This window comes from Bombina bombina, chromosome 4 (genome assembly GCF_027579735.1).
Source record: "Bombina bombina isolate aBomBom1 chromosome 4, aBomBom1.pri, whole genome shotgun sequence".
Taxonomy (NCBI): Eukaryota; Metazoa; Chordata; class Amphibia; order Anura; family Bombinatoridae; genus Bombina; species Bombina bombina.
The window spans coordinates 856,638,536-856,653,490 of NC_069502.1; positions in this window are offsets into that span (position 1 = coordinate 856,638,536).

A 14,955-nucleotide genomic window follows, 5' to 3' on the forward strand; every position below is an offset into this window, starting at 1 on the left:
ACTTGCGGTTCCGTAGCACACTGATTAGCGGTTCTGTGAGGAGGTATAGCATGGTGCTGGTAATTGGTGATTTCAGCGTTGCTGACAGTCGAGCTGCCGATGCAGCGTGTGATTCAACACAGCGTGTGGGAGAGGTGTGGTGCTGCAGAGTGCGGCTCTGTGTTCAGTGCAGGCCGATATCCAGCGGAAGTTGGAGTAGCTGCGGCTAGCTGGGGTTTGCTTAGGATGTCAGATGGCAGTTTAAACTGCAGCGAGGTTATGAGGTAAGATTAGATTAGGACTTCGAATCTTAGCACTTGTCAAAGTACTTGGAAGTGAAATTGACTTGAACTGTTTTAGAATCTTTGGCTTGAAGACAATATGTCTTAGAAATGGGCTAAGCAGAAACTTCTGTAGTCACTATGAACCTAATGAATCAAAATACTTAGCAGTGCAACAGGATGAGGAGGGGCCTTTTATAGACTTTTGAGCTATGCCTTAAAGGTACAGAACAGAACATTACACCCATAGACTTCAATGTAGTGTGAATAGCATAAAAAAAAATAACGCCCTTACTCAATTGCTAACCCCCATTGCAATAAGCCCTCTACTTTAATAATGCCTAAAACACCACATAAACCACAGCAAAGTACCCCACTATTATCCCCTAAATTGCACCGCACTACACTATTAACTCCTAAACCGCCTTAAACCCACATCGCAAATGACTCCGCTACACTATTAACCCCTAAACCACCACTCATCCCTATATTAAATTACTCCTCTACACTATTAACCCCTAAACCGCCACAACCCCCATTATAAAGTGCCCACTAACATCACTAACCTAGCACCCCCTAAGTTACCAAAAAAACAACCTACCATTACATTAAAATATAAAAACTAATATTATAGAAAAAAAAACATTACATAAAATTGAAAAAAAACTCCCATCACTAAATCCAAAAATTGGTACTCACCAAACTTGAATCCGGCTCCTAGGTGATTGTCTTCGGCAGTGTTCCTTTCTTCATCCATGGCTGCGCTCCGCTGGGCCGGTCGTCTTCCATTTTCTTTCTTCCATCTGATGCTTCTTCTTTTTATCTTCCACCCAATACGTCTTCATGCGGTCACTGCTGCACACTGAAGATTGAATGCAAGGTTCCCCCTTATTTACAGACAGACGCAAGATGAGGAATCAAGTGTGTGTACACAAAGTGATAACATAATGGGATCTGATATTACCTGCATGCTCAGCCCATTTCAATAGGTTGTGTGTTTTTAAAGCACAAAACCAGCTAATTCATATAAACAAATAAACCTGAAAATGCAATTTCTCATACATTTTATACTCTGCAGCTGGTATAACAAGTCATTGGAAATACATTAAGAGAAATATAATTTTACTGTATACTGTCCCTTTAATGTAAGGGTAGGTTTGTTTGTTTTTGGATGCTAGGTTAGGAGTGTTAGGGGTTAGCGGTTAAGATTTTAGTGGGTATTTTGTGATGGGGGTAGTGCCGGTTTAGTGGCTAATAGTCTAACAGGGTAGTTTGCAATGTGGGGGTGTGGTGGTTTAGGGGTTAATAGTGTAGCACTTTAGGTTGTAATGTGGAGCTTTGGTGTTAAGGGGGTTAATAGTATAAAGGACCACTCAATGCAGTAGAATTTCAAGTTCATAATAAAAAGACAATGATTTAACACCTATTCTGAATTTCAAATAAGTAGCATTTTTTTAAAAAAAATTCTGACAAATTTATTTTTTCCCCAGAAAGTGCAAACATAAAACGACTGTACAAAATTTGATAATGGAAGTAAATTCGAAAGTGTCTTAAAACGTTGAGTTCTTTCTGAATCATAAAAGGTTTGTTTTGACTTGTGTCCCTTTTCAAGTTGCAACTTTTTCCTCCACCAAACTTTTTCGTGATCATATTTATTTTCAACTTGTAATACAAGCCCACATTGCCGCTTAACACCGCCCATAGAAAATATAGGGAGCTTAAATTTCTGAAAATTTAAACAGCACGCAACTTGTAATATGGATTTAAGTGTACAAAAAATACTGCAATCTCACGATCATATTTATGCTCCTTGAGCTAACAATAGCGCTCCACTCGTAATGTAGCCCATAGTGGGGCTTAGTGAGCTGTAAAGGGGAAAACTACAGAGCTGAATTCTGGGTCAGGAGGTTAAGGGACATTAGAACAAACTATCATGTAGTTCTGTTATCCCCAGATATACTGAAAGTAAACATTACAAGGTCTACTTAGTCTTTATCTGTGAGAGATCAGCGCAGGAGCACACACACAGTGCCAGTTTCAGCGTATATCAAGCCCCTGATTGTTGCATCAAGCATATGCACAGAGTGTACACACCAGTAGGAGGCCTCATGCTCCAAAATTGCCACCATCGGTTTGTAAATGGTGCCAGTCTTAGAGCACTAGACTGTTCCTTTAAGCTTAGTGCAAGATCAGCAGATTATAATGTACAGACTGGATCTTCCCCTCTTGATAACGCACTGTTCTATCAACAGAGCTCTTTAATGAAATGTCTGTATATTGAGCATGAAAGCTTTTTGCCCTCTCTGGCTTGTGTGGGGTGAGGACTAGGTGGTGCAGCAAGTGGGTTTGGGGAGGGGTTTAACTGGTTCCTGATTTCCTAGGAGCTAAATAGAAGAAAACAGCAGGACTTTGTCAAAGAACATACCTAGGTAGCCTCAGGAGTACACATGTCTTAAACACAATGGGGCAGATTTATCATGGCCTGAATGGTGCCTAATGCACCCGTTTCCACGTGAGCCTTCACGTCTTAAGACCGCTGCTCCTTAAAGGGACACTGAACCCAAATTGTTTATTTCATGATTCAGATAGAGCATGCAATTTTTTCCAACTTTCTAATTTACTCATATTATCATTTTTTTCTTCATTCTCTTGATATCTTTTTTTGAAAAGCAAGAATGTAAGTTTAGAAGCCGGACCATTTTTGGTTCACAACCTGGGTTGTCCTTGCTGATTGGACAGCACCAATAAACAAGTGCTGTCCCGCATCCTTAACCAAAAATTGTCTGGCTCCTTAGCTTAGATGCCTTCTTTATCAAATAAAGATAGCAAGAGAACAAAGAAAAAATGATAATAGGAGTAAATTAGAAAGTTGCTTAAAACTGCATGCTCTATATGAATCATAAAAGAAAAAAATTGGGTTTAGTGTCCCTTTAACTCCTCTGAGGCTGCGAACATCAATTCGCCCGATCGTGTACGATCGGGTTGATTGACACCCCCTGCTAGCGGCTGATTGGCCGCGAACCTGCAGGGGGCAGCATTGCACAAGCAGTTCACCAGAACTGCTTGTGCAATGCTAAATGCCGACAGAGTATGCTGTCAGCATTCAGAGATGTCTGGTGGACATGATCCGCCAGACATTGATAAATCGGCCCCTATATGACAACAGTATTTTTAGCAATATCAAACACTGAAAACACTGCTCCAAATAGTTCTCAAGATACAAATATTTTGGCATAAATAATGAGATGCCAGCAAGCTGGTTATATTGCAGAGCCTAGTGATCCCGAGCCCTAAAGGCATCTTAAAAGCAAGCCCTGGATTTGATATTTATGGGTCCTTGCATTGTCTCTCTAGTTTCATATCACTATATTGTGTGTGTGCTTTATTTTCTCCATTTGTTCTATTTATTGTGCACAGCATGAGATCTACATTACCCAGCATGCCATGTAACTTATCTGCGATGTAACTTATCTGGTTTTCAGTAAGATCAGCTGCTCCAAGACATTACACAGTTCATAGCCCACACAGTAGCACTGTCAGTGTGTGTACAAAGTGGGGCCATGACCTTGCAAGCAGCTACATGGGTGCCCATAGCCATAGCGTCACACACTCTCTATATAAAATAATGTGTTTGTCCAGCCCAGATCTAGTGAATAATCCGGCACCTAAGGAATACATTTACATAAGTTTGCATCAGGATGAAGTTGTTCAGCTAACTCTAAATATTGAAGCTCATTAGCTGAGTAGTGTCTGGTTACATGAACATATTTACCAGGGGAAGCCATATGTCTCTCAACGCCCTGATATGTGCCTGCTGAGGTACAGCCTGTTTCCCTAATGCTACCTGATGTTGTTATAAAGCTGACCTGACTCTTGACCGTTATATTCTTCTTTCCTCTCAATCATTAATTCATGTTTTGGGTAATCAGGCATATCTTCATGATACCAAATTGTAATGTTTTTGTCCCCAAGTCAGGTATAGGGACTGTTGGGATACTAGTGTTTTATTGTCACTGTCAGGTATATGGTCTGTTGGAATGTTAGTGATGTATTTTTCTCCTTTTAGGTATAGGGGCTGTTGGAATACTAGTGCTATTTTATCCTCCTGTCAGATATAGGAGCTGTTACTAGTAGTGAATACTAGTGCTGTATTGTCTCTATGTCAGTTAAAGGGGCTGTTGGAATACTAGTACTGTATTGTCTCCATGTCAGGTATTGGGTCTGTTGGAATTCTAGTACTGAATTGTCCCCATGTCAAGGTTGCCGTTATTTCCACTGAAATAAAGGCACCTCAAAGGGGAAATGGTTACATTATACAAATATATACAATTATCAGACCTTTTCATTAATAGGACTCACAAAGTACAAGAGGATCTATTGAGCCTTGAGGAACAGAGATTTCACCTACATCATTGTAAGGGGTTCCTTAAGTAAGAACAATAAGGATATGAAATTCTCTGTTGTTGTTAGAAATTCAGTTGATGTTTATTTTTATTTTTTAAAGGACTGGATGTGTTTTTGGCAAAGCAGGGCATGCAGGGATAAAACAGTATAGACAGTATAGTAGCTGGGTATACAGGGATATAGCAGTATAGTAGCAGGCTATACAGGGATATAACCATATTGACAGTATAGTAGCTGGGTATACAGGGATATAACAGTATAGTAGCAGGCTATACATGACTATAACAGTATTCACAGTATAGTAGCTGGTTATACAGGGACATAACATTATAGTAGCAGGGTATACAGGGATATAACAGTATAGTAGCAGGGTATACAGGGATATAACAGTATTGACAGTATTGTAGCTGGGTATACAGGGATATAACAGTATAGTAGCAGGGTATACAGGGATATAACAGTAAAGTAGCAGGCTATACAGGGATATAACAGTATTGACAGTATAGTAACAGGCTATACAGGGCCTTTGAAAAAGCAGGATGCGAAACGTGCGTCAGGCGCTTTGTGACTTGATTAGGTCCTGACCAGGGGGCCGTTGGTATTGTATTGCAGCTATATTTGATATGTTCTATTTGCTTTATTGATTTAACCCTATACTAGATGCTTTTGTAGTACCAGATTAGGACAGGAATACCCAGTGTTTTTAAATAATTGTGTAGTAGCAACACGTGAGACTAGCAGTTCGCCAATCCCTTTTTTGCGGTTCTCCTTAGGGAGATAGTATAGTCACCGGTAGACTCGATATTAGAGCTCCTTTTATTTCGTGTTGCACTATATAATGGGGATAATTACCTCCTTTGAACCTTTTCTGGTATTAGGCCTTATATTTTATTGTATAGGTGTTTGCTGCGTGATTTATACAATACTGTGATTTGGACCTTTCATGTCCCTGTATGTTATTTCTCGTTTTAAGTGTTTTAAAAGTGATTTTATATTTCTCTTTTTTTATTTTCTTTTTTTTTTTTTTTCTTTTTCTTTTTTCTTTTCTCTTGATGACATAATAAAGAAAATACAATATACAAAACACCAATTATACAAAAACCAAGAGTACAGTTCGAAAACAAAATTTCAGGAATATTTTCCATTAATTCTCCTTCTTTCGTTTCCTACGTAACTTCAACAATTATAAATTTCATTGTTCTATTTGTTAAACTTAAACAATAACTTCATTTATTTCATAGAAGGAAGATATCAAATCTCAGGTGTGCAGAGCTGGCACGGTGGGGAGGAGAAAAAAAAATATTAGGATAATTATTGTGGCATGGAGGATCTAACCCAGCTATCTAGCTTGTCCAACTAGTGGGGAAATTACCATTAAGCATGTTTAATTGGAAGAAAATAGATTGCTTAAATGGAAAAACCATATGTTTTTGAATTCCCATTGGCATTATTTGGATAACTCTGGTCCATTTGGCAAAAAAAGATTCTATTTGTTTTTCATTCCAAATCTGTATATTATATTGATCTATTATTATTTGTGTTTCTATACGCTTGGAAAACTCAACCATACTGGGGGCTGACGTGGCGTTCCATTTTTCTAATATTAATATCCGCCCAATCATAATAGCCGTATTAATTAAATGAATGTTCCTATACTTTTCCCCTAGGCTAACTAGAAAAACAATCTGTTGGGATTTTAATTATATCTGTGTGTCCAAAAATTTATTGAGCCAAAAATTAATTTTGGACACCACCAAAAACAGTGGAGTAGATCCGCCCTATCTGAACTGCATCTAGGACATAAGTTACTAGATATATACCACCCTGTGATTTTTTTTAGGGGTAATGTAAATCATATTAATCAGTTTAAATTGTGATTCTTTGGAGACATTAGAAGTTTTTGGTTTTTTTGCCAATGAAAAGCTTGCTTGGATATTTTCCAAAGTCACTTCTGTGAACAGTCTATTCCATTTAGTTAATGTTACATTCATAAATTGCAGTCCCATATGGCAAATCAGGGAATTGTAGAAATTAGTGATTGCAAAGTTACCTTTCGAATAAGCTTTAATATTATCTGTTAAGTTTCCTAATTGCCAGTCTGGGCTATATTTAATTTTTATCGCCTGGAAAAAGTGTCTAAGTTGTAAATATGCAAAAAATTCAGATTGGGGAATTCCAAATTCTCTGGTAATCTGGTAAAAGGGTTTGATATGGCCAGATAAGATATCTACTATTTGAACAAGGTAAATTAATCCTTGGTTCTTCCATTTTGAAAAGATTGATCGACCCAATCCTGCAATGAATTCTGGATTCCCAGTAATCGTTAGATACTTCGATACGTATGGTATTACATTGATCTGTAAGCATGTTCTATGCCAGGCACGAATAATATTAGTAAAGGTTATCATATTGCTAATGTTAGCTGGTAATTTAGATGGGCAACAGTGCAAGATCGCATTTAATGTAAATGGCGAGACCAGGTCTGATTCTATTTCTAATGAGGTCAGGTATTCTTTCTTGGTGATCCAGTCTACTGCATATTTGAACAGGGAAACCCAGTTGTAATATTGTATATTTGGAAATGCCATCCCAGCCATACTTTTACGCATGGCCAGTTTCTGGATAGATATTCGTGGTCTTTTCCCATGCCATATAAAAGAGGAACAAACCCGGTTAAACGAACCTAGATCTCTCCGGGATATTAAAAGCGGAAGATTTTGTAACAAGTATAATAATTTAGGGAATAAAACAATTTTAATTAGAGCCACACGTGCAGAGAGAGATAGGGGCAAATTCATACATTGTTCTAATTTATTTTTCCCGTATTCAAAGAATTCCGGGAAATTTAATGCGTACCAGTGTGCAGGATCTGCACTAAGAACAATACCTAAATATTTTATACTTTCCACTTCTTTGAAAGGATGACTTCTTATACTATAGGGAGTCCTCATAATCCAAAGTAACTCTTATTTAGAAGTGTTTATTTTATATCCTGAAATGGAGCTATAAACATCTATAATACGTATTAATTGAGGAATACTCTGTGCTGTATTATTAAGAAAAATAAGCAGGTCATCTGCGTACAGGAGGAGAGTCAAAATATTCTTCCCCAGACATATCCCTTTAAGTTCCTGTCTTAGCAGAATCGCTAGTGGTTCCAGCGATAAATTAAACAAGAGTGGCGACAGGGGACACCCTTGTCTAGTACCTCTATTTAGCTTAAATCTCTCTGAAATGTCATCATTAATAATCAGAGACGAGCATGGATTCTTATAGATATTATGAATAAATTGTTGAAATTGTCCTATAAGGCCGAATTTTGTCAATGAGGTAAATAAATGATCCCAGGTAATCGAGTCGAATGCCTTCTCGGCATCGACTGTAAGGATTGCTGAATCATTTCTTAGGTGGGTTCCTTCTGAATAGGCTTTGTTCCGGTACCAATCCAGCAGAATTGTGACTTTCTGCAAGCTTTTCATTGAACTACGGCCTATCATAAATCCTACTTGGTCACTGTGAATTAATGGGTCAAGATATTTCTGCAGTCTAACAAGATAGTTGTTATTAATTTATAATCTACATTAAGTAGAGATATGGGGCGATAGGAGGCGGGATTCTTCTGAATAGGCTTTGTTCCGGTACCAATCCAGCAGAATTGTGACTTTCTGCAAGCTTTTCATTGAACTACGGCCTATCATAAATCCTACTTGGTCACTGTGAATTAATGGGTCAAGATATTTCTGCAGTCTAACAAGATAGTTGTTATTAATTTATAATCTACATTAAGTAGAGATATGGGGCGATAGGAGGCGGGATTTTCAGCATCTTTATCTTTTTTAAGAATCAGGGCTATGTTAGAAGCTGCAAAGTTATTGGAGCACTCTTTTTCATTCTGGTAATACTCATTAAACAACTTAAATAAAATTGGACTTATTTGTTCTTGGAGCATTTTATAAAATTCGGAAGGGAGGAAATCAGGCCCTGGAGCCTTACTTAATTTAGAGGTTTTAATATTTGCTTTAATTTCCTCCATAGAGATCGGTTGATTAAGATTATTTAATTGCTCCAGGGATATTTTAGGGATTTTGATACTCTGCCAAAATATTTCTTTATTTTCAAGGTGAACCTCTCTTTCTGCATATAAGTCCTGATAAAACTTATGGAAAACTTTTTTTATGTCTGAATTGTTAGTGAATCTTTGTTTATTAGATTGGACTGCCATTATCATGTTATTTGAATTTTTCTTAGTGAGTCGTGCAAGATATTTCGCTGAATGCCCTGAAAAACCCCCATATAGTGCTCTATGTCTCAATTCTCTGCTTGCTGTTTGTTGCTTTAAAAATAGATCTCTCTCAGATTTGGCCTTAATATACTTATCCCAATTTTGTTTGTTTGCTGTTGAAATATATGTCCTAAAGCTATTCTTCAGAGCATTGGCTAACTGATACTCCCTCTGCTTATTCTTACGTTTCCATTTGCACATATATTCTTTTATTTCCCCTCTAAAAAAGCATTTAGCAGTCTCCCAAAAGATTTCTATTTTATTTATATATATTTTGTTAAAATTGTAAAACTCTGTCCATTTAGACTGTAACCAATTTTTAAATTTAATATTATGGACCAAATGTTTAGGAAAGAAAAATTTAGAAAAATTATTTAGTTCCTTCTTAAGATTAGTTTTAATAACCAAAGTTAAGATAGCATGGTCCGAAATCACTATGGCCTAGATTTGGAGTTCGGCGGTAAAAGGGCTGTTAACGCTCCGCGGGCTTTTTTCTGGCCGCACCATAAAATTAACTCTGGTATCGAGAGTTAAAACAAATGCTGCGTTAGGCTCCAAAAAAGGAGCGTAGAGCATTTTTACCGCAAATGCAACTCTCGATACCAGAGTTGCTTACGGACGCGGCCGGCATCAAAAACGTGCTCGTGCACGATTCCCCCATAGGAAACAATGGGGCTGTTTGAGCTGAAAAAAAACCTAACACCTGCAAAAAAGCAGCGTTCAGCTCCTAACGCAGCCCCATTGTTTCCTATGGGAAAACACTTCCTACGTCTGCACCTAACACCCTAACATGTACCCCGAGTCTAAACACCCCTAACCTTACACTTATTAACCCCTATTCTGCCGCCCCCGCTATCGCTGACCCCTGCATTACACTTTTAACCCCTAATCTGCCGCTCCGTAAACCGCCGCAACCTACGTTATCCCTATGTACCCCTAATCTGCTGCCCTAACATCGCCGACCCCTATGTTATATTTATTAACCCCTAATCTGCCCCCCACAACGTTGCCGACACCTACCTACACTTATTAACCCCTAATCTGCCGAGCGGACCTGAGCGCTACTATAATAAAGTTATTAGCCCCTAATCCGCCTCACTAACCCTATCATAAATAGTATTAACCCCCTAATCTGCCCTCCATAACATCGCCGACACCTAACTTCAATTATTAACCCCTAATCTTCCGATCGGAGCTCACCGCTATTCTAATAAATGTATTAACCCCTAAAGCTAAGTCTAACCCTAACACTAACACCCCCCTAAATTAAATATAATTTACATCTAACGAAATAAATTAACTCTTATTAAATAAATTAATCCTATTTAAAGCTAAATACTTACCTGTAAAATAAACCCTAATATAGCTACAATATAAATTATAATTATATTATAGCTATTTTAGGATTAATATTTATTTTACAGGCAACTTGGTATTTATTTTAACTAGGTACAATAGCTATTAAATAGTTAAGAACTATTTAATAGTTACCTAGTTAAAATAATTAAAAAATTACCTGTAAAATAAATCCTAACCTAAGATATAATTAAACCTAACACTACCCTATCAATAAAATAATTAAATAAACTACCTACAATTACCTACAATTAACCTAACACTACACTATCAATAAATTAAATAAACACAATTGCTACAAATAAATACAATTAAATAAACTAGCTAAAGTACAAAAAATAAAAAAGAACTAAGTTACAGAAAATAAAAAAATATTTACAAACATAAGAAAAATATTACAACAATTTTAAACTAATTACACCTACTCTAAGCCCCCTAATAAAATAACAAAGCCCCCCAAAATAAAAAATTCCCTACCCTATTCTAAATTAAAAAAGTTACAAGCTCTTTTACCTTACCAGCCCTGAACAGGGCCCTTTGCGGGGCATGCCCCAAGAAGTTCAGCTCTTTTGCCTGTAAAAAAAAACATACAATACCCCCCCCCAACATTACAACCCACCACCCACATACCCCTAATCTAACCCAAACCCCCCTTAAATAAACCTAACATTAAGCCCCTGAAGATCTTCCTACCTTGTCTTCACCATCCAGGTATCACCGATCGGTCCTGGCTCCGATATCTTCATCCAACCCAAGCGGGGGCTAGACATCCACTGAAGAAGTCCAGAAGAGGGTCCAAAGTCTTCCTCCTATCCGGCAAGAAGAGGACATCCGGACCGGCAAACATCTTCTCCAAGCGGCATCTTCGATCTTCTTCCATCCGGAGCGAAGCGGCAGGATCCTGAAGACCTCTAGCGCGGAACATCCATCCGGCCCGACGACTGATCGACGAATGACTGTTCCTTTAAGGGACGTCATCCAAGATGGCGTCCCTCGAATTCCGATTGGCTGATAGGATTCTATCAGCCAATCGGAATTAAGGTATGAATTTTCTGATTGGCTGATGGAATCAGCCAATCAGAATCAAGTTCAATCCGATTGGCTGATCCAATCAGCCAATCAGATTGAGCTCGCATTCTATTGGCTGTTCCGATCAGCCAATAGAATGCGAGCTCAATCTGATTGGCTGATTGGATCAGCCAATCGGATTGAACTAGATTCTGATTGGCTGATTCCATCAGCCAATCAGAAAATTCATACCTTAATTCCGATTGGCTGATAGAATCCTATCAGCCAATCGGAATTCGAGGGACGCCATCTTGGATGACGTCCCTTAAAGGAACAGTCATTCATCGATCAGTCGTCGGGCCGGATGGATGTTCCGCGCTGGAGGTCTTCAGGATCCTGCCGCTTCGCTCCGGATGGAAGAAGATCGAAGATGCCGCTTGGAGAAGATGTTTGCCGGTCCGGATGTCCTCTTCTTGCCGGATAGGAGGAAGACTTTGGACCCTCTTCTGGACTTCTTCAGTGGATGTCTAGCCCCCGCTTGGGTTGGATGAAGATATCGGAGCCAGGACCGATCGGTGATACCTGGATGGTGAAGACAAGGTAGGAAGATCTTCAGGGGATTAGTGTTAGGTTTATTTAAGGGGGGTTTGGGTTAGATTAGGGGTATGTGGCTGGTGGGTTGTAATGTTGGGGGGGGGTATTGTATGTTTTTTTTTACAGGCAAAAGAGCTGAACTTCTTGGGGCATGCCCCGCAAAGGGCCCTGTTCAGGGCTGGTAAGGTAAAAGAGCTTGTAACTTTTTTAATTTAGAATAGGGTAGGGATTTTTTTATTTTGGGGGGCTTTGTTATTTTATTAGGGGGCTTAGAGTAGGTGTAATTAGTTTAAAATTGTTGTAATATTTTTCTTATGTTTGTAAATATTTTTTTATTTTCTGTAACTTAGTTCTTTTTTATTTTTTGTACTTTAGCTAGTTTATTTAATTGTATTTATTTGTAGCAATTGTGTTTATTTAATTTATTGATAGTGTAGTGTTAGGTTAATTGTAGGTAATTGTAGGTAGTTTATTTAATTATTTTATTGATAGGGTAGTGTTAGGTTTAATTATATCTTAGGTTAGGATTTATTTTACAGGTAATTTTGTAATTATTTTAACTAGGTAACTATTAAATAGTTCTTAACTATTTAATAGCTATTGTACCTAGTTAAAATAAATACCAAGTTGCCTGTAAAATAAATATTAATCCTAAAATAGCTATAATATAATTATAATTTATATTGTAGCTATATTAGGGTTTATTTTACAGGTAAGTATTTAGCTTTAAATAGGATTAATTTATTTAATAAGAGTTAATTTATTTCGTTAGATGTAAATTATATTTAATTTAGGGGGGTGTTAGTGTTAGGGTTAGACTTAGCTTTAGGGGTTAATACATTTATTAGAATAGCGGTGAGCTCCGATCGGAAGATTAGGGGTTAATAATTGAAGTTAGGTGTCGGCGATGTTATGGAGGGCAGATTAGGGGGTTAATACTATTTATGATAGGGTTAGTGAGGCGGATTAGGGGCTAATAACTTTATTATAGTAGCGCTCAGGTCCGCTCGGCAGATTAGGAGTTAATAAGTGTAGGTAGGTGTCGGCGACGTTGAGGGGGGCAGATTAGGGGTTAATAAATATAATATAGGGGTCGGCGGTGTTAGGGGCAGCAGATTAGGGGTACATAGGGATAACGTAGGTGGCGGCGCTTTGCGGTCGGAAGATTAGGGGTTAATTATTTTAAGTAGCTGGCGGCGATGTTGTGGGGGCAGATTAGGGGTTAATAAATGTAATATAGGGGTCGGCGGGGTTAGGGGCAGCAGATTAGGGGTACATAAGTATAATGTAGGTGGCGGTCGGCAGATTAGGGGTTAAAATTTTTAATCGAGTGGCGGCGATGTGGGGGGAGCTCGGTTTAGGGGTACGTAGGTAGTTTATGGGTGTTAGTGTACTTTAGGGTACAGTAGTTAAGAGCTTTATAAACCGGCGTTAGCCAGAAAGCTCTTAACTCCTGCTATTTTCAGGCGGCTGGAATTTTGTCGTTAGAGCTCTAACGCTCACTGCAGAAACGACTCTAAATACCGGTGTTAGAAAGATCCCATTGAAAAGATAGGCTACGCAAATGGCGTAGGGGGATCTGCGGTATGGAAAAGTCGCGGCTGTAAAGTGAGCGTTAGACCCTTTAATCACTGACTCCAAATACCAGCGGGCGGCCAGAACCAGCGTTAGGAGCCTCTAACGCTGGTTTTGACGGCTACCGCCGAACTCTAAATCTAGGCCTATGTCTGCAATGTCTGTAACTATATTTGATCCATATATTTTGTCTGAAACCAGGAACAGGTCAATTCTCGAGAATGTTTTGTGGCTTTTCGACTCACAGGTGTACATTCTCAAATCCGGGTTTTGTAGTCGCCAAATATCTTTGAGAGCCAGAGAATTACAAAAATTTCGGAGCAATCTATTTTCACAAGTTTTTTTACATTGCTGTCCTTTATCGAATCTATCAAGCTTAGAGTCAGGTACCATGTTAAAGTCCCCCGCTATAATTATATTTTCTTTGGAAAATCTTAAAAGTTTTCCCCGGAGGTTATCCCAGAATTCCCAATCAATTGAGTTGGGACCATATACGTTACATAAGATAAATACTGAGTTGTTAATTTCTATTTTTACTATTTGAAATCTACCCTCGCTATCTTCCTCATCATGGGCAACCTTATACATCAAGTTCTTGTTGAATAAAATTGCAACCCCCCTCTTTCTTTGAGTGCATGGAGTAGCAATCACTTCACCTACCCATTGAGTTTTTAATTTGGCTAACTCTGGGGCTTTAAGATGGGTCTCTTGTAAACAAAGGATATCCGGTTTTGTCTTCCCAGCCTGCCTAATGATAGATTTTCTTTTACTGGGGGAAGTTATCCCTCCGACATTCCAAGATAGAATTTTTATATCAGAGCCCGCCCTATTTTTTATAAAAAAAAAAAAATTGATATACCCCCCCCCCCGTGCCAAACACTTCCTGTAAGATATGAATGTATGTTCATAACTTCGAGTACATGCATATACCCAAGAAGGGAAAAGCAAAACCAGACACAAACCGAGCAAGACATTTAAATACAATACCTTTTAAGCATGATAATACTAAAACAGCAGGCTAATCAATCTTATTTTCTGTTAAAAAACTTTGTGCTTCCTTAGGGTCTTTTAATATCATAATTTCACCATTTAACCTCACTGCAATTTTTGCTGGGTACAGCAACCTAGCATTATAATTAGCTTGTATAAGTTTTGAACAAAATGGGGACATTTCCCTGCGTTTACCTAAAGTTTCTATAGAAAAATCTGAAAACAAGAGAATCTTGTGTTGTTCTATTGTCAATGGGTATTTCTTCCTATAGAATCTAAACGGATTAATCTTATCTTGAAAGTGCGATACTTTAACTATCACAGCTCTTGGTCTCGAATTTCCATCTTTACTTGTGAGTGTTTGTCCTACTCTGTGTGCACGTTTAATCCTTATAGGACTATTGTTTGGGCAATTTAATATCTCAGGAAGCATAGTAGAGGCAAAAGCAATTAGATCCTGATACTTGTCAGATTCTGGTAAACCAA